Here is a 21,892-nt window from a genome sequence, read left to right as displayed (position 1 = left end):
CATCAAGCTGGAACTCTTGGATGAAAACACTGTATAAAATTAGTGAGGATAAGAAAAGCCACAGAGACAAATTCAATGAAGTGATTATACTGAATTATTGCTCATACATGGCATACTGTGAAATAGTGAAAGAGAACAAATCTAGGTCTAAACTTAACTTGAATATGGCAAGCAGTCCAGTCAATGTAGTCCAGGCTAAATTCCTATACTACCGTGCCTAGATAGTCCATATGGGATATTTCCTTAGACATTTCCTTCACTTCTCCTTCTACACCTTGCAGAAGAATTCAGAAGAAAGGCTGAGACCATCTTTTTGACAACAGACACAGGAAAGTAACTATAGGGGCCAACAGAAAGCTTATTCCTGCACAAGAGGCCCAAACAAATCTGCTTCTATAATTTCAGTCACTGTTTTCTTCTACATGTCACTTGTTATTACTGCAAGTCCATACATACAAAGTAAGTTGCTGATGTTCTGTAACAGAGAACTACCAAATGTTGAGATTTTTCTCCTCGTTTTTTTTTTTTAATTGAAAGAAATATCTTTTTCAGTAAAAAATATAACGTATGAGAAAATGTCTATTATTTCAAGAACTTGAAATCCCATCTGCAAAAATGACATTTCAATTGATTCTTTTTATCTGATAAGGTATTTAGGAAGTAGAAAATTACATCCAGAATATAAAATGGGGCGAGACCTTAGACTGAGGCTGTGTCCTGACTAGGTTACACAAGCACAGGGTTTAAAGCAGAAGATCTGTGTGTAGTCTGTAAATCATGCATCTAAGAGAGCTTAAACAAAACATTCATACTTCCTTAAAAGAGCTACAAAAGTCCAATGGAAGTCTAAGGAAAAGCAGGAGGGTTTGCTTCCTTACAGAACCCACCATCCCAGGGAAGACACTCTGCAATCAAAGATTTAGCTCCTTTTTTAAAAGCTTGCAATTCCTGTTCATCCCCTCTCTAGGGAGGGAGGTTGATCTCGGATGAGGTTTTTTCTCTGTGCAGCACTACACATTGATTCAGAGACAGAAGCCTGCTATAAGATTTTCTCAAATAATTGAACTTCCATTTTGCTGAGGAAACTTATAATGAATGTAAATGGAATTGCACCTCCAACATAAATTACTTTTAAATCCATCCCTCCAAGATACTCTATCTCCCATAGCATAAGAGGGCAGAGCAGATACATAGGATCCTGAGCCAGGTCTGTCTTATGTATCTCAATTTTGTGTTTATAAGATTTATGAACGTAGGAGCAACCAAAATCTTCAGGGACTTTCTCTTCGTGTCTCACAGACTCTGAAATGCTTTATCTTCATCTGGTCTTTCCTACTTACCTCACCTAAGTCTGTGGAAGAATTAGAGGATCTTGTGGGGGAACAGCCAATTTTTTACATCAAAATCTTCATTATCAGAAGAGGAAGTCTTCACTCCTTCTCTGTGTTGTAGAGAAGCAATCTGTCCCCTTAGCCACCACCCTGTCAGGCACTGCTTTGTGCTTAATATACTGCATACATCGAGTAGGACATTCTAATTTCAGCTTCGGCAGTAGAAAAGGAGTTCCTGCCCATAAAAACCACATGCAATAGCTTGCCAAACTCTTAGAGGGAAACCAGTCAGACTGCAAGACGCAATAGTAAGCTTCCCGCAAAAAATATCTGATTACGTAATGGATTGTTGTATTAAAAATTAAATAAGGCTTGAAATATACAGCAATTTGCAGGCACTAGGGAGTGTGCCTGATAAAGAGAGTGCATTAGCTGCTTCTGCTTTTTGAAATCCAGTCTATAAATACTGTAACATCTTCCTATTTACTTCAGTGTGGGAGGACCAGATATTGTGAACCTGCTTGTTAAAATCAGCACTGAGTTCAGTTTGACTGACATTTTTTTAGCTATGCCTTGGTATTACTATTGGTCTAACCAGCATCTGTTGATTGCCATTCATGTCCCTGAGGACACTGTAACTTGTGCATGCTCTCAGTGCAGCATCAACATAGAACTCAATCCTTCCAGGAAAAGTAACAAGGCCTGAGCAGGATCCCAACCTCTCCCAGGGGCCATGCAGCAGTTCATGGGACTCAGTTGTGTTACACTAGTTTGGCAGTGGTTATGCTAATGCTTGTATTAACCCTCCAAGCATAGTTAATGCAAAGCAGATATTTCTTAAAGTTAGATGGAGCTGCTTTCCAATGCAAGTTGGGAACACAAAGGCATTTCAGAAAGATCCCACTTGGTATCACCATCTACATCTTAGGATTCCCAAACACACTTAAAAATCAGGCTCTTGGGGGCAAAGGGCACAGTTCTTACTGAAAGTCATACATTGACATTAGGTGAGATATAAATTAACAAGGACCCGATTTAAAGAAGGCCCTCCATGTTCACTTTTCATGGAATAATTATTTATTGGCAAGGTGAGAGGGGGAGAAGGAGTCAATAGATATGTTACCAGAGAACTGATCTTCAGGATGAAGTTCCAGTCCTTCTCGCAGTAGCACAAAAGAGAACAGCCTTACCAAGGAAGACTGAGATTGCCTTGGTTTGTGTGCAAGCCTGGAGGCCAGGATGCCTGCTGGGATGCGGGCATTCACTTCCCTCTGGGAGCAGAAGGCTTTGACCCAAGAGTGGGCTCTCCCCATGAGTCCACCTGTTAAAAGGAGGCATTGCCACAGGCAGTGCCCTCCAGGGACCTCTGCCTGCACTGGCAGATGCCCCACAACAGCAGTCAGAAAGAGCATGGGCTCAGCCAGATGGTTTGCACTAAATAACCAGACACAGAGGATGGCCTAAGGATCAGAGAGGGACCGACATTCTCACACCTAGCTACAGTAGGATGGGATCAAAAATTTTTAGGTCACTGTCATGTCATTTGGGGATACGCTTCCACAGCATTGCTCTTCTCCAACCATGCAAAACAAGTTATCAGTCCACCACTTTTCAGGGTACTTTGCCCTTTTGTTTTTCTAAAGCTGCATGGGAAGTGGTAGGTAAATGAATGTGTCTCAGAGAAGTTAAATGAAACGACTGTGCATTGGGTTTGTGCAGTTTCCTTCCTGTCACATTCAAACACATCAGCAGCCCAGTCCAAGCACACACTGGGCTAGGTTAGCAAGCTCATCAGGCATGCTATCCTCGCCTTCTGACTTCCTCTTGGAAATAAAAACTGTGGTCCTAATGAGAATTAATTAGGGCTGGGGGTGGAGAGGGGGGATCCATCGTGGTTTTGTTTGTATTGTTTGTTTTCTGTAAACCCATGGAGGGGAAAAAAAATCATATTACTTCTCCATGCAATATAGTAAACGTAATAAAAAATGAACACATGGTAATTAGCTTCTCCATTAAGTATACCAAGCATAGACAATAGCAATCGTGCAGTGCTGATTACAGACATTATCCTTGCCTGGATTATTTTTTTTTTCCACCATTCAATCAACACTGCTAAATAGAAACTTCAGTGTTCAATATTATAAGACACTAGCTGGCAGTTATACAAAGATGCCTTACACAATGTCATCTGGCTGCTTGCCTGATTCTCATATTACCTTCCTGTCTTGCCTTATACGCTAATACGCATGGCTGATTAGAAGAAAAATGCAGAAGCTGCTTCCTTCTCTTCTTGCTTTTTTCTCCAGCTTCATGCCTTCAGGGAAAAAAGGAATCACATTTGCTAATTTCACCAGCAGTGCTTAACCTGGGAACAGAACAATTGCCTTTCAATTCTGCATTAGTTATAATTCATACACAAACACTGCCTTGCACCAAACTAATTGGGCAGTCTTTGATTCCATTCTGAGAGAAATGTTGATTACTATTGTACAGGAGTCCTCTAGTAGCCTCAGTAAATAGAGTCTTGGAGTTCAAAATAAACATTTTGGGGTGTTGTACAGTATCCAGGGGTTAGATGTCTGGAAACAGGATTTCAGACTGAAAATCCCAGAAGCTCAAATGACTCTGGAAAATGTCTAGGACCTCCTTAAGTAACTGGGTTTGAGTGGATTTGCTGATATCAGCAGACCCCTTAAGGAGTCACAGTACAGTTTATGCCAGTTTCTTCAGGAGGATAAGGTTTCTCGCAGGAGGAATATTTTTCATATGTTGAAAAAAAATTCAATTTTTTGCATTCTTGTTTGCACATATCTGTTTAACTCTTTGATTTCTTATGGTAAAACTATACCAAGGCAGGTGTTATACATCCAAGTTTCTCAGACAAGCCTTCATTTTTCCCCAGATATTTTAGCTAGGCTGAATTTGAAATCTAGTCAGGTGTCCAGGATTTCCAGATGTCTAGCAGCTATGTCTGAGCTACTTCTATGTATCTGAATATCCTGGGTCAGTGGGCATACATATGGCCACACTTTATAGCAGAATAATCAGTGCCTAGGATGTCTCAGACAGATGTCCAGGTGCAAGTCATCTTCAAAGCAAACATATCACAGGTCCTATAATTCCTGGTGATAGTACACTCTCAGGGAACCTTTCAGGAAAAGCATGAGGAAAAATGTGGGACCTTTATGTTAGAGATAGGAATCTTTTGACATTCTTAATTGATATAGCTATGCATAGGTACAGATCAAAATCTACAGGCTGAAATCTTATCTTCCAATTTAGCAACCAGCTCTGGAAACACAGTAGCTTGTGAAAATATCAGTCCTGTCACAAATGATCCAACATATGTAGGGCAGCTGGCCCTGTGTTGGACAGGGTCTCTTCTCTGAGAAATGGACACTAAACACTGCGACCAGTCAGCAACAGAAAGCTTGAAAAATAATTTTCCCAATTTATTTCATCACCATAACAATATGCCTAGAATTACTCTAAGAATTTAAAGGTGGACCTTCAAATTAACACATGCATATATAAATGCATGCATATATATTTTTTATATATTCATATATAAAAAATTCTATATCAATCTATGTTGGTATACGTTAAAATGTGTGCATGTTGCACAGATGGGAGAAACTTTAGGCTACCTACAAACCTTCTCTCTTTCTAGCTTTGTGACTGCTATACGTGAGCTTATGCAAATGGTATAATATATAGGCAAAGAAAAGGACTAGAAACTAAGCACTAGGTGAATGAAGATTCTCCTTGAAATATCTATTTCTTCGAAATATGTGCCTATGAAGGTAAGTTTTCTGTGGCCAGAAGGTGAGGTCTAGGATTGCCAAGCACCACAGCAGACAGTTTCAACTTCTGCTTTAGCATGCATTCAATGGCATGGAAAAGTTGGGCTAGGGACGCCTGTGTTCATCTGTGATGGCCCAGGGATCCTAGGCAGGAATTGCTCAGGTTTGACTTGATACAGGAGATATGAACAGCTGCAATTACACCCCTAATCAAAGGTGATGGCAGCAGCTCACAGCCCAACAGTATCATACACCTCTGAAGAGTATTTTAAATATCAGGAAAACTTTGTCCAGTATTTATGATTAAAACTCAGCTAAGCAAGTCTGTTTTGGCAGAAGCATATTCCTTCGATAAGTTGCCCGCCAGTCAATGTGTATGCAGAGTGCAGTTTCACTGCTGTTACTCTTCACACATTATGATTGGGGAAAAAAAAAAAAAAAAAAAAAAAAAAAAAAAAAAAAGCAAGTCAAATGCTGCCTTTAAAAATATATTTTAAAATTTCTCCCAATTATATACTTATTTTTTAATCATATCTACACTTCAGAGAGTGACACAAAACCCTGCATGGTCAGCAGTGTCTGGACTTGTTTTGTTCTTGTGAGCTTAGCAATAAGCAGGACCTCAAAAAACCCACCTGCCTTCTGCTATTAGAACACAAACAGTTCAGTGCTTAGATAAAGAGAGCTTTAAGGGATCCAATCTGCTGTGTCAGTCACCAAGTGCTGGTTATTTTCTTAAGAAGAGATTGAAGATAGGCTGGGGAAAGGAAAACTCATTATAGAAAACAAGGTTCACACTACAGTTATGAAATAAGCTTTTTTACTAATCTCTACTCACTTTCCTCAGCAGCTCTCTTTCTTGAAATGACTGCAGGCACTGACCAGGAGTTCAGTCTGGTCCTCCTTGTGGATAGTTTTCAGAATTTGGAGAGTATATATTAAATACAAGGCCACTTAACTAGATGACCTCTTAACCCAGCATGTGAAAAGCTACCGATGTCACTTAAGAATGCTTCAGACCTCAAACACAGCCCCACTCCACCAGAGAAGATAATCAAATACCCAGCTTTGATTGTGACATATGAATGTGTGAGCATATTCCTGCAGAGGAAATACCTGGTGCTAAAGTGTTCTTCAATTCAGAAAAAAAAATATAGAACTGTGGTGAGCTAAAGTGACAGTTTGTTTTTTTTTTCCTTTTTTAAAAGCACAATATAACAAACTATTTTTAAAAAAAATCATATATTATCCCTCTATATGTGTAGAGCATAAATAAATAAAACAACATGTTCACAGAGACCGTGGTCTGAGCTGCATTTCTGTCCCCTAGGCCCTCAGCACTGGTCAGAACCGTTTCCACAAGAGCTCTCACACTATGTTCCTCCTGGCTTCTCCACCACTGCCACCGCTCACATCTTCTTGCATATAGGCACCTACAAGACTAGAGAGTAAAACACCCCTCATACATCACCAACCCTTCCAAAAATACTCTAAAAAAGTGTATTTTGAAGGTCAGCTGTCACATCCCTCAAATTCCATAGGCAGCTGAATTCATGGCACACTGTCCAGCATTCAGGTTTTGATGCTGCTGAATAAGCAGAGTTACTGTTCCAGCTATCTACATTGACTTACTGTGATTTAGGTGTCTTGTAGGTTCTTGCTTTAGAGTCTTGGGTTTTAGTTCTTTCAGTGTAATAGGAAAAGAAAGAGGGGGAAAAGAAAAAAAAAAGTTTCTCCTAACTTGATCTTTCCATGATTTTAAATTGTGCTTTCCTCTGCAAATTGTTACACCTTCACATGAGGCAATACTTAGAGCAAATTTCTTCAAAAAGCATTTTAAATGTGCATCATTATTTACTTCAGGAATGCATTTTGAAGCTTCCCGCAGTCTTTTCATGGTAAAATATCCTGCTATTGTACATCTTACAGTAATCTTATTAAGTGATTTGCACCTTTGATTTCTTAAGTCAACACATGGTGTAATATGACAGCGAATTACATCTGACCTTCTCTGTTCCCTCAAAACCACATTTCAACATAGAGATATATGAAATTTACAGTACGTATCTTTTACTTTAAAATGTGGTCACAAGAAGCTGAAGGTTGCCAGTATTACATATTTTATCTGCAGAGCAGCTGGTAAATGCATGGATACCCAGATTGTTAACAGACATTTTTCTTCTCCCTATTTTCAAGCTAAAATAGCGTTATAGCTTATAAACTACAACCAAGTAAGGCAATGAACTCAGATAATGCCCAGGGAGGATGATAGAAAGGATATCTTGGCACAAATTAAGCACAGTCATTTAGGATCTGTAATAAAATGTGGCGTTTTGCCAGTTTGCCAGCCATTAAATTAAAGGTCATTTAAGCTGTGATCAAGATTTTTTGTTTGCTTTAAAGAAATAAAGAACTGCTTTGAATTCTTGAGCTTAAATCATTAGAAGACACTTGTCTGTGTTAAAAGAGGTATTTCTTTACTAAGCTGGCATGGGTACTTCAGCCTGACAAACTGTTTTCACACTGTGAAGCAGATTCTTTTGGACAAAGTTTAACACAAGGCTCTAATGTATCAGACCAGAGACAAAAATGCAGTGAGGTAATGCCATGGGATAACACTGAAATATTAGTGAGAAGGAAAGCTAAGTGCTGGCAGCCTCAGTGCATTAGGCTGGGGGTTTATGAACATCTGGGTGGACTGAAGGGCTCCTGACACTGAAAAGGAGAGCACTCCGAGCCATTTTTACACCTGTCCTTTAACAAGTTTTTGTCCTGTGTTCTGTGCTTCGGGTTGGTAGAGCAGAGGCTACCCCAGCTGTGAGCACAGCTGCCTGACTCTTCTTCACCCTAGACCCAGGCTTAGGTTACACCAGTAAAGGAGCCATCCCCTATGCAGGCAGAGCCAGAATCCACCCGTTTGGTCACTTTTCCTCCCTGTCCCAGCACGCTCTGAACATAGGCAATTGATGGGAGAAGGGACATAAGGACAGTAATTCTAGCTCTGTGCCAGGCAGGAGCTTCACTCCCAGAGAAATGGAGTAAACACGATGTTTATAACAGGGAGATGCAGTGCTACAGCTGGTAACAATAAAAAAGGCTTCACTGTATGAAAAGATCAAGTTTTACATCTGTATCTAAATCAGGTTGGTTTAAATGCTAATGCCTTCAGTTCTGTGACACATTTTCCCCTTAGTTTAATATTGCCTTGGTATTGTGACCTTCAGTTTTTTTCACAAAACCCGTTTCTCCAGCCTTTTGGTGAGAGAAAATTAAGAATAAAGCTCCTATGTAGGAGGAATCATGGTATGAATAAGCTTGTTCAGAATACAGTATTGAATTTTGCGCAATTTGCATGAACTTCTCAGTGTATTTTGTATATAGGCCCAGAGCTTTGTGTGTATTTTAATTACATCTCAGTATATGGAGTGCTGGCTCCCATTATTAATGTTGTTAGTGCTATAAAGTCAATGGTAGGCAACAAAAGACTGAAGGAAATTTACCTCAATTTTGTTTTTTCTAATTTATATATAACTCACTTGGTTTCTTGATCTTTCATGAAAGGTCTTCCTTTACCAGCGGGGCTAATAAATCTTATGGCCTGCAAAAATAAAAGAAAAAAATTATCACAAATATGCTACATTATTTATTTAAAAGGTTTGATTTTATTTAATCAACTTTCCCTCTCATAGCTTATTTCTAAGGTTTTTTTGCATAATGGATTAAGTCCAAAGAAGGGTGAATTGCACCGTTGTTCTTATTTTGTTATGCCATTTCTTGTTCCTTTTCCAACTAACCTACTCACATTCTCTCCTTATTTATTTTAATGTTTTATTTTTATACATTTATGCCTTTGGGTTCAGGTTTTATATTTACCCTATGACTGCACAGCACCTAAGACAGCAAAGTACTGACCAAGTGAGATGCCCTGTAATTTAGATGCATTATTGCAGCACTTGTTGTGGTTATTGTTGTTTTTATTAAGGAATAAATGCTCTTTGGCAATTATATTCATCTGATAGTTCAGTCATTGTATAATGTATTCATGAGTAACGATTTTCATTACCCTGCTCACCACTCCACTGAGACATTCACAGACATTTTTCCTTAAAGAATATAGTTTGGTAAGCAACCAACTGTAAATACATGAACTAGAGGAAATGCAGTCAAGAGAACAGAAGTTCCTGTATGGCTGGCAGCTATAGATATACCTTTGAAAGCGAATTTGCAGTTGAACTAGGTAATCCATGCAGTTTGCTGTAGCCCCAGGCCCAGTGTTTCATCTAAATCATTGTGCTTACTCAGCATTTGCAATAGAGCAGGAGTGCATGTGGGATTTCAGCAGAAATGTGCCAAGGAGCTCACTGAACCAGGAGGTGTCAAACTGGACTCAGGCTGAAGCAAATAATAAAAGTTTGTCGTTTTAGCCTTTAATATGGCAGAGGAGTAAGTACAAAACATGTCAGGATATGTGTCATGCAAGTATTTGTTAGAGGCTGGCTAATTACAGATGAACTGAGCGTGGGAATGAGATGATAACTTGAACTATGGCTTAGTTAAAGGCAAAGTGGGCAAAAGACAGACAGTGTTATTATCCCTAGTCTCCATTACCAGCCATAGAGAAAAATGTAAGTGAGGAACTGGTCAGGAATGGAGTCTGGGTTCAGTTCCCAGTTCTGCTGCAGGGGCTACATGTGAAAGGATTAGATGATAATATCCTGACTCACAATGGCAGGTGATTTTTCTGAAAGAAACAGGAAATAAACAGGTACTGAATAGCAATTCAGCATAAGCAGGGCTGATTGTGTGTGAAATGAGATGCCGGAATAGTTAGTTATTTAGTATATGCAAAACCAGCTTGGCCCAAGATGAATGCCTATGAAGGAAAAGCACTAAGACAGGTATTAAAAGCAAGCCCTTCAGCTCTCTACATACTTCAAGTCTTCATTTGCAAAATAAGATTAATATACTGCTTTGAATAATATTTATGTCTTTTGTCTCGTCAACTTGAATGCTTTGGATAAGAGTGTCTTCTCTAGTTCTATGAGCAATACCGATAGCCCAAAAGTCCTGATTTCAGCTGGAAGATCTAAGAAGTGATACCATAGCATTAGAATAGAATAGAATAGAATAGAACAGAATAGAATAGAATAGAATAGAATAGAATAGAATAGAATAGAATAGAATAGAATAGAATAGAATAGAATAGAATAGAATAGAATAGAATAGAATAGAATAGAATAGAATACTACTTCAGTTGGAAGAGACCTACAACAATCATCTAGTCTGACTAACCAATTGCTTCAGGGCTGAACAAAAGTTAAAGCATATTATTAAGGGCATTGTCCAAATGCCTCTTAAACACTGACAGACTTGGGGCATTGACCACTTCACTAGGAAACCTGTTCCAGTGTTTGACCACCCTCTCAGTAAAGAAATGCTTCCTAAACTCCACTCCAAACCTCCCCTGGTGCAACTTTAAACCATTCCCATTTGCACTAGAATTGAAACCCAAGGAGCACCACTGGTGACTGGTCACCAGCCAGATGGAGCCCCATTCACTACAACACTCAGCTCTGCCCTTCAGCCAGTTCTTCACCCAGGGCACCATGTACCTGCTCATCCCACAGTTGAACACTGTCTATTGGGATGCTCTGAGGGATTGTATCAAAAGCCTTACTGAAGTCCAGAAAAACTCCATCCACCTCCTTCCCTTCATTCACTGGGTGGGTGACCTTATCATAAGAACATCAGTTAAACAGGACTTTCCCTTTGTGAATGTTGACTATGCCTGATGATTGCAGTATTCTTTAAAAGCCTTCCAGCAGTATCCAGTGTAATGTTCTCCATTATTTTTCCAGGAACTGAAGTTAGACTAACAGGTCTGCAGGTCCTTGAGTCTTCCCTCATGCCCTTCTTGTAGATGGGAATAACACTGGGTGGCTTCCAGTCAGCAGGGACCTCCCCAGAATCGCAAGACCTTTGGTAGATGATCCAGAGGGGTTGTGCCATAACATCCACTAGCTTCTTCAGTGCTCTGGGATGAATCCCCACAGACCCCATGGACTTGTGATACAGCTGGTCCCTTACAATTCCAGTGCTCACAAACTGAAAGTCACTGTTCCCACACTCATGGTCTTCCAACTCAGAGGATCAAGGAGCCCAGGGTCTATAAGTATTGCTAAAGACTGAGGCAAAAAGAGCATCAGATGCCTACACTTTTTACTCATCCCTCTTAGTTGGGTGGCCATCTGCAACAAGTATCAGTCCAATGTTTTCTTAAGACCTCCTCTTGCTGTTAACATTATTACTTTAATGAGCCTTTCTTGCTATCTGACACAACACTGGCCAGTTTAAACTCTAATTGAGCTTTGGCCTTTCATGTCTTCTCTCATATTTGAACCACAACCCTGTACTCTTCCTGCAAAGCCTGACCTTGCTTCCAGAGATCATATAATTTTTTTTTTACTCTCGAGCTCCACGTGGAGTTTCCTGTTCAGCCAAACTGGTGTGAGAGATGACTTGTAACTCCCTGAAACAGAGCCTGAGAGAAGCAGGCCTCTGAGAAAAACAGTCTGAGAGAAATAAGAGATGGGGGGGAGCAGAGGTCCTCAGAGCCGAGGAATATGTCAAACACTTTTAAGTAATGAAACTATAGTCACGGGGTGGATAGTGTGGAGTTTGGAGCTGATCAGGCTGCCTGGATTTGCACAGGATGCAGCTGGAGGAGGGAGCTCTGTGAAGGCAGGACAATTCTGCTCTAGTGCATCTTGTTAAGTTTCAAGGGCCATCTCTCTGGTGAATGACCTTTGTTTCATTATCTGTGAAATGCATATTAAAGTTGACAGCTCTGAATATGTTAATAAAGATTAACAAGATCATGTTAATTACATCATCCCATGAAGCACCTTATCCCTCCCATACATGGGATCCGTAGGGGTGTGGGTCAGCCTAGGGGATGGACTCAAGAAAAGTGTGTATAAATTGAGGGGGGGTGAGGAGTGAAATATAGAAAGAAAAAAGAAGATATGAAGAAATGAAGATAGATGCATCCCTGATAAACTCAGACGGGACCAGTGTAGGAACCTGGACCCGTGAGCTCTATATTCTCTCTATCTCCCTCCTTTTCTTTTTTCCCTTTTCCCTCCCCACTATTAAGTAATACAGGACATACTATATAACTTGCCATAACTCGTTATATACTTAGCCAGCTATTGTGTATCCAATGAGTACATTGTGGGAAGATCACCTATAACAATCATCTAGTCCAACTGACCAATTGTTTCAGGGCTAAACAAAAGATAAAACATTATTAAAGGCATTGTCCAAATGCTTCCAAAATACTGACAGGCTTTGGGCATCAACCACTTCTCTAGGAAGTCTGTCCCAGTGTTTGACCACCCTCTCAGTAAAGAAATGTTTCCTAAAGTTCAGTCTAAACCTGCCCTGGCACAGCTTTGAACTATTCCCATGCATCCTATCCCTGGATACCAGGGAGATCAGTTACCTCTCTCTCCACTTTCCATCCTCAGGAAGCTATACAGAACAAGGAGGTCATCCCTCAGCCTCCTTTTCTCCAAACTAAATGATAAGAGCTATAAAGTATTTCCTCAGGCCTTGCAGTTTTTTGGAGGTATGTTTTAGGAAAAGTCAAGATCAGCCTTTGCCTGGCAGTTATGGAGTTTTGAGTCAAGTGTGGTAATTTCAAAAAAATCTGAGAAGTAGCTTTCAGATAGTACAGATACAGACCCAGGCTCCTGATTCATCTCAGATAATAATAAAATACTTGAAATACAATGAAATAAGCATTTTTGAATGAATTATTTTTACTTTTAATTCTGTATATTGGAATCGGGATTCTTCACATCACATACTAACATTCCATTATAATATATGCTTCCTTTTTCTCATCTCTCAATCTTCTCAATCTCTGTGCACCTTTGTCTGCTGGTGGAATATAACAGACCTTTTCATAAACTTCATAAACTGGGGGGTAAGGGATTTTCACTTATTTGCACTTACCAACTGGGACCACCACAAAAACTGTGAAAATAAAATTGTCGGTGATATAGCTGCAATCCAGAGCAAAAGTGCCTGAAAACTCAAGATAAAGATCAGGAGAAAGTACCCCCTGTCCCCCAGTCCTCAACCACAAAGTGTGAACATCTCCCAGTGAATTTATGGGGTTTCTTTTGTCCACAGAAACGTCTAAATCTTTTAAGACCTTTATTTATCTTGAATCTGAATGCTAGACTTTGGATTTTTTTTTTTTTTTTTTTTAATTTACAGACAGAAACAGTCTCTCCTTTCCTCACAGGTGATTTTCTAAGGCTTCAGGGTATTATTTATGATCATTCCTATAATTTTATCTGGAACTCATCAGAATTGTTAGCAAACTTACAGAACTCTTGACTTCACACCTGACAATAAATAAATGGGTTTTGTCTGTAGACTAATGAAACTTGTTCTTACACTTTATCCATTAAAGTTTAAACAAACACCTTTTGCCATGTTGCAAGCACTTTTACCTGCAGAATAATAACATTTCCTTTGATTAAAGCTTGGCTGTCTTACAGATCATCGATTAATAGTAAGAAAGTGTGACAAGACTTTCAAAGAGGCATTGGATATTGAATGGATCTCAAAATTTGCAAAGGACTCAAATTTTTCTTTCTTTATAAGGAATAGTTTCCTGCTCAAAGATGGAGATTAAATCAATCAATTTTTCAAAATAAATGTCCTTTCACTCACTATGATGTGTGTCTTTACATAAATGCAAGTTTGTTTAACTCTAATTCTTCTGCTAAATGAAATATCCTTTCAAGCTGGCCACAAGGTTTTTGTATTAATCAGTCATTTCATAACTCCAGAGACTCTCCTTTTCACAGATCATCTTTTTTCCTCCCCTTTCCCTACTAAATCTCCATGTACACTTGGGATTGGCTGTCTCAATAATGCTTCATGGTCTTCTGAGACACAGCCTTTGTTTGCCCAGAGGTATTAAACTGACTCACAGGTGAGCACACACTAGGCTACAGGTATTATAGTGACCTACTGGCAGAAAAAGAAGGTGCTAATTTTTCATCTTTTTGAACAGCTGGCCTTTATTCAACTGCTGAAAGAGAGGTTAGTTGTTCTTGCTCTTTCTACAGAAGGGTCTTTTTGAGAGTTCAGGGCACTTTATTTCTTAGTCGAATTGTGTACAGTCCTTTTGTATTTTTTTTTGCGGCTGACTAACATACACGTATTTCAGTACTACATGCACAGGAATTCTCTAAAAATCATCTAGTGATTAATTAAATTTAAAGCCAGAAAAGACCTTTAGATTGTCTAGTCTTTATATCACAGGCCAATTTTACATCACTTCTACATGGAGCCTAAAGACTTGTTTCTGACAAAAGTACAGTTTCTACAAAGGTATCAAATCTTGATGAACATTGTAAGCAATGGAAAAAAATCCACCTCTTCTGTGAATAATCTTCTGTAGTGGAAATCACCACTAAAAATCTGTGCTGCATTTTTCAGATTAATTTGCGTGCTTTCTGCTTCCAGGCATTGATTCCAGAGGAGCCCTTTAGAAAACTGGATGTTTTCTTCATTAAGAAATTTAGACACTGCCACCAAGTCTTGTGTCTGATAAAGAGATTGAGCTTGGTGAGTTTTTCTTTGTGAAGCATTTCCTCCAAGTTTCTCACAATTTTTGTGTCTCTCTATCATTGTCTCCAATTTTTCAACAACTTTTTAAAATGAAGGTGCCAGAACAAGAGGTGTTATTCTAGCAATAATCTTATTCTAGCACATGGAAGTTAAAATAATTTCCTCATTTCTCATAAGTCATCTCCAGTGTATACATCCCCAGGTAGCACTTATTGGCATATAGTGAAAGCAGTTTTGGAATTGGGACTTTGTAACCCTTAAGCCTGTAGAAGAATCTCATTCTGTGCATTTATTCCTTGAGAACTATCATTTAGATAGTGTTTAGTCCCATTTCACATATTCAGTACTGATACCATAAGAAGCAATTTCTTAAATAAGAGTCAAATACAGTGCTAAGTCAGATGTCTTAAAGAAGTCTATCCATCTCTCTTGATAAACCAAATTTAAATTAAAAATAAAAACATACATCAGGTTTGTTTCACAAGACCTCTTTGCCATAAAATCATACTGCTTCACATTTACTTATTTTATCCTTTATCTTTTATTTCTTTTCAGATTTAGCCTGTCATCAGATTTTCTGCTGTTCCACCTTGTACTAATGGAAGGTTAACCATTCTCTATGTAATCTATGCTATACCTCTTGCTTCTTGAGTATTATGAATTTAAAATTCTTCCAGCCACCTGTCCTTTTCCTGGGTTTCCATTACACATTCCTAGACAGCTCTTTGGGAGATCTTGGAAAAATTATCCTATTTTAAAAATATTTATCTTTAATAGACACTGCCATGTTCCTTAATCACTAATGGACTGGACAGTAAACCCTAGCACTAATGCAGTGAAGTACCTCTTGCTCCTTCTTTCCAAATTCTCCAGAGCCTGTTTGCCTTTAGTGGTCAGAAAAAGTGTCAAATACTTTATAGACCATCTGCGTATTTTGTCAAAATACTCTTCCCCATGGTTCTTTTTGTTGCTGGTGTTATTGGACAAATACATAGAGTTTGGTGGTTCAGTACAGCATGCAATATATTCCTTATATTCCTGTTTATTAGCTAAGTTTATTAACCAAAATAATTTTTTATCAAACATTGACTTTCTTGATTTAGAAAAGAAACATCACACACCATGTAACCTGAACTATAAACTCAAGACTTCTGTTTCCCACATTACTCTGAGACTTCTGTCTCTCAATTCAATGTCCTTGGGCTCGCTCAAGGGTTCAGTTACTGGGAGGGTATACACAGGTGCAACATTGTCAGATTTACTACGGCTGGAACCATCCAGAGTGTTGTTGGGCAGGGAGCTGAGATGAGCTATACAAGACAAGACATGAGATTTTGGCTTGTTTTGCATCGGCAAAAGAGAGTCTGCAATGAAATTTAATAATATGCATTTAATAAATACATCTTGGGAGATGAGCCAGTACATCTGAAAGAGAAAAGCTAGTTAAAGTAGCAGTGCTGACCCCAGAATAAATGGGTATATACTAGCCAGAAGTAGATGTAGGCTGAAGTCCCTAATGTGATGTGGCACACTGCAGTACCCTGGCCCTGGTCCTCATCCTCAGCAGTTCCTCTCAGTGCTGTGTCCTGTGTTTTCATGGTTCTACATAAAAACCACACTTTTTGAGAGCAACACAAGTCTACACCTATGTCTGTTGTCCTTGAAGAAATAACTTCAGTTGCAAAGCAAGGACCACTTTTTGCCACTTTATTTATCAAATAATATAAAAAGTGTTCAGGGAGAAGATAATGTCTGAGCAAAAAGATCGAGAAAGAGCACACAATAACCTGTTTGAGTGCTCATGCAATGCAAATAAGTATTTCTTCAGGGAGGGAATCAGTATTGCTTTTGATATTATTTACTTTTGTTTGCTTGGGTTTTTTTCTTGTTAAACCAAAAATATTTTTCCTCTCATTTGAATAATCATGGTTACTGCATACCACCTGTGGCAGCTGTAACCATTATTTAATAACAAAATAGTCTGAAGGTAGAAATAATGTGAAACTGCTGTTGCAAGTATAAAAAGAGTTCCTTTACAGTAGATGAATGAAATGAGCAAATTAGTATTTATTGTTTAGATGGGTAGGACTCTTCATGCATATTAGAACTGACCTTTCTTCTTCTAAAGATGTACCTTTTCTTATGGTGTCCATCAGGTGTCTTATACTGAACCAATTAAAGTGTGGGGACATCCAGAAGGCAATATCAAAGAAGAATAGCTAAAATAAAATAAAATGCACTTACAAGCAAACAGGAAAAAGCACTCTGGATGGAAATGCATTTCTCCCTTGCTAAACTGAGCAGGGCTAAAAACTCTGGATATCAAAAGGAAGAGGATTGCTCCCTGTGAGCTATAAAACAAAACCAGATTATCACAAAGCTGTTTATCATTAGCATGGGAAGAGAAAGGAAAGAAGAAACTTTGAGAAAACTTTGCAAGCAGTTTTCAACCTTTTGTGAAATATATATGCCATTCTTAACCATTCATTGGCTAGCTCTTGGTCCATACCTCACTTGGAAGCTGTTACCTGCAAGTATTAGAGATCTGGGCACTTTTGATGAGAAACAACCCCCATGTTGTGAATAAGAGGAGCAGAATTCTTAAAATTAAAACCACTCTTTCAAATACCACTGTGATATGAATATTAAAACCACTCTTAAAAATAACACTCTGATATGAACACTTACAACTTGAAGGTTACAACTTTATAGTCTTTCTCTTCCACATTTATTTTCTCAGATATCTGTAACATAGGAGATATATCCTTCTGAAGTGATCAAAATGGCCCTGTATTCATCAGCAGCATATACCAGTGTCCCAGCACCTTCTGCAGACAAGAAACAGGACAGATACCATCATATTGGGACTTTTTCTTTCCATGCAGGTAATTGTAGATATCCGTACTGCTACACCTGAAGTCCTGTTTTGACCACTGCCTGTATGCAGAAGTCAGTATGAGGTCTTCACCTCACTAGTTCCCTGTTTGATGACTGCAGAACAGCAAAGGCTTTGTAGTATCCTTTGTATGGCTGAACTTGACTTTCAGAGCAGAGAGCTCAGTAAGGAAATATAACATCACTTTTTATCTCAAAATAATAATTGCAGAACAAGTTACAAGATGCTGAGGTTGTGTCACAGCTCTGAGTAAATCTGAGGCAGTTTTGGTGTCTCATTTCTTCTGCCCAAAAAGAGAGCTTGGCTGTTACTGCTACTTTTCATAAAACACCATATTTCCAAGATGTGGATATCACTATATGTTAAACATTTTAGTTGTGATGCCTCCCAAAAGCAGTCAGATCATCCATGGCCTTTTAATTTAATGGCAATGGCCTCAATTAGATCAGATCATCATCTAGAAAATTAAGCTACCACAAAATAAGCATGTTAACACAGTGGGAAGAATCCTGCTTGAAGAGTGCATCCAGCACCGCTTTGTTCTTGCATTCAGTCTCCAGCCTGGCTTCACATGACCCTGCTTCCAGTTGACAAGATGTGGAGCCCTACAAAAGCAAGTTGAATATGCACCCACTGTCCCAGGCACCAAAGATCCTAGGGCTCTTTAGGTGATGGGGAACATATGAATGAAGGCTAAAACACCCGCCAAGCTATAATGCAGATCAGTAGCTCATAAATTTTCCATACATACCGACATTTACTTTTCCCATCAAGACTTTTCAGTCAGTTAAATGGTTCAGATAGTCATAGGTTTTAACACCAGAAGGTATTTCCCTGTTCATTTAGGTGACGTCTACAATGTTGATGACGTCAAGGGGTCTTATGAAGCAATGTCTGCAATGTTGATGACGTCAAGGGGTCTTATGAAGCAATGTCTGCAATGTTGATGACGTCAAGGGGTCTTATGAAGCAATGTCTGCATAAAGGCTGTAACTTCTAACTATAACACATAATTTAGGATGACATTTAACTCTCTTGAGAGACTTCAAATGGGGGAAGTCCATCTATCATAGACCAGCCTAAGGTGTTCAACTATGTAAATAAAATACCACACTGCATACATTATTTTCTCCCTGCAGAGATGCTGAGAAAAAGAATGAACCATAGGTAATGCCTTGTTTAATATGAAGGCAAGTCTGCTTGGCACTGAGCGGTCTTCTGAACAGAGACACAGGAAGCTGCAACAAAAACTGAGGAATGAAATACGTTAGTGCTCACATAGCAGCACATTCTTGGGGTTAAGCTTTCTGCTACCTGTGTGCATCTGCCAGGTTTACCTTGGGTACGTACGCACAGTGAGGCCCTGTGCTGTGTAGAGGTTCTCTGAGAACACCATGAGATTTAACAGCAACATGGAGTTAAAATATACCATCACTGTCAAAGGATTCTGTCTTCCTTATAACTTCTGACTTGTCCAATACCCACATTTTTTGTTTCTTTCTTCTCCTGAGACAATGTGTACTGACATTCAGTGCTCAATTATTCCTTTCTCAATAGACAGGATAATTTCAGTCTTTTCCTCCCCAATGTACAGGGTATCTTCATGTTTTTGAAAGCTGTTCACCTGTTCAGACATAAATGGGTGGAATATTGAACACTGTAGCACAAGACAACAAAAGTTGCTAATATAATTTCTATTTTCACCAATTTCCCCCTGCCTTCCTAAATCTTACATTCAGCAACTTGCAGGTAGCAGAATTTAATTACTGAAACACATCAATCATTGGTTTTAGGTCCATTGTGAAAAGTAAATTAGATTTCCTTTTGTATTACAAAGGCCTTCCCTTTGTTTGGCAATAGAAATGACATAGTACAGGCATGAAAAGCACAGACAGAAAAAAGACAAAAGAGGAGAATTGGACTGTGAACATAAAAGACATATTTATACTGATGAACACAAGAACACCTCTGGAATCGTAACTTTATTGGCCTGATACATAAAGGCACATTACTTAGTACATAGGTCAATAGGAGTTAAATGCAGTCTAGCAAGTGCATTAATGTAAAAAAAAAAAAAAAAAAAAAAAAAAAAAAGCCAAGAATCGTAGGATCATTTAGGTTGAAGATGACCTTTAAGATCATCAAGTCCAACCATTAACCTGGCCCTGCCACATCCACCAGACTTGAAGAAGCTTCCCTTTGATAGGGCATTGCTACTCAGTATATGTAAATATAGGTGACAATAGTGTATGTAAGAACTGGTGAGAACCAAGGCTGACCGGAGACAGGGTTTGAGGTTACAGCTGCCACAGGGGAGTAAACTAGGGAGGACTAAGCAAAAGGCAAGAACAGACTATACTATATGCCTCCATAATACTTTCCCGGACATCACCTATTTTCACCTCAGGGACTTCATGTGTTAAGTCTAACTTCTGTGTAGTTTGTATTTCCCAATGTATTTTTCTTCCACTAACCTGTCCAGTTTCTCCTTGGTCCCACCTAAACCTTTAGTATAAACTGCATCCTTGGGCAGGCGGTATCACTAACATATTACCTGCTGCATGAAGAATAACCTACTTCTGTTTGTTTTGAAGCTTGTTCCTACTGTCATACTTTGATGATCCTTAGTACATACAGTAGAAGAGACAGTGAACCATCAACCCCCACACATCCTTTCCACCTCACTCCTGATTTTGTAGCTCGCTCTCTTTTCCAGAATCTTAGCTTAGTTAGTTATTCCTCGCACAGCATACGTCCCATATATTGATAGCCCTTGACAATCAAGGACAATTGAACCTTTTTCCAGTTCTACTATATTCTTTCTGAGATGAAAAGAACAGAACAGTACAAAGACACGGATGTGCCATGCATTTATATAAAGGCATAATGATGAACTCTGGTTTGTTCTCTATTGCTTTACCAATAGTTCCTAACATTTGCAATTTTGTTGTTGTTTTTGTTCAGTGCTGTCATTTTCATGGAATTATTGATTGTATCCCCAAAGTCTCTCTCCAAACTGGTAAAGGTTAGGTCAGAACCCTTCATTTTACAAATTAAATTAGGGTTATGTTTTTCCTACATGCATCACTTTACTTTGACATGCATTTAATTTCACCATCTATCCAGGTTATGCAAAGCCACGTTTTCACTCAGATCTGTCTTTTCAGTTATATTCCATTCTTAGAAATGTTTCAGTAGCTGCTAAGAGCACAACACACCAAAGCCTGCACACAGAAGCTCGCATCCCCATTGCTCCATTCAGTAGGATACCTCGGAATTGAGGTGTACCACTGAAACATCAGGGGGAGCAAAGATGAGCCATGGAGTCCCAGGAAAAAAAGTTTGGAAAAGGAGGTACAAGAATGAAGCTGAGTTTTCTGTCTGTCAGCCATTAATAACTCACCTCTTTTGAGGACTCTAAACTGTAGCTTGTTCCATCATTTTATAAAGGCGAAAGTGATATTCAGCATCTGTGTGTGCACATGGAAGTCTCATCTAAGGTCTGGAAATCAAAAAGGGGAAAAAACATTTAAAGCCCTTACAATGAAGTTTCCTCTGGGCATATCTAGCCTATGCCACTGTTTTCCTTGTAAAACTTGATAGTGTTATTTATTGAGATTAGAGGAAGTGTTTATTACACTATCGTAAATTGGAATTTTTTTGCAGCCACAATAAACAAAGACCAGAAGATCACTAGGGAAACTGCTGGTAAGACAGAACAGAGATCTTGAACTTGTTTATTCTGAGTTTAGTGAAGAGACATTACCATATACATTTTTATAAGTTTGTGTGAACTCATGGCACTTTGCTCATCACGGTAATGCAGACCTGTCCTATGATCCAAATTCTGTTTGAAAGCATGATCTGGTTTCTGGTCCTAACTTTAGGTGTTGGCTGCAAGGATGTTACCTCTTACATATTTTTATTCTTTTTTTGGCTCATATCCATTAAATGTCTCACCCAAAAGACCTGGGAAAGGTATATTGGAAGTTTATTTTCCACTGTTGTATGTATACATATTTTCCCTACATTTTGGCTCCAGATAAAGTATTTCCAATATAAAATTCCACCAGACAGCTTTGTGACAATGTTTAAATGTTGTCAGCTCTTGCAAAGAGAATTACTTTGCAAAAACTGTTGCAAAACATTTTTTTTTTACCCTGTATAGCCATCTTGGCCAAATCCCACTGGGTTTTTCTGAAAACCTT

The sequence above is a fragment of the Athene cunicularia genome (genome assembly GCF_003259725.1).
Source record: "Athene cunicularia isolate RWA chromosome 4 unlocalized genomic scaffold, athCun1 chr4_part1, whole genome shotgun sequence".
Taxonomy (NCBI): Eukaryota; Metazoa; Chordata; class Aves; order Strigiformes; family Strigidae; genus Athene; species Athene cunicularia.
Note: the sequence above shows the minus strand (reverse complement) of the source record.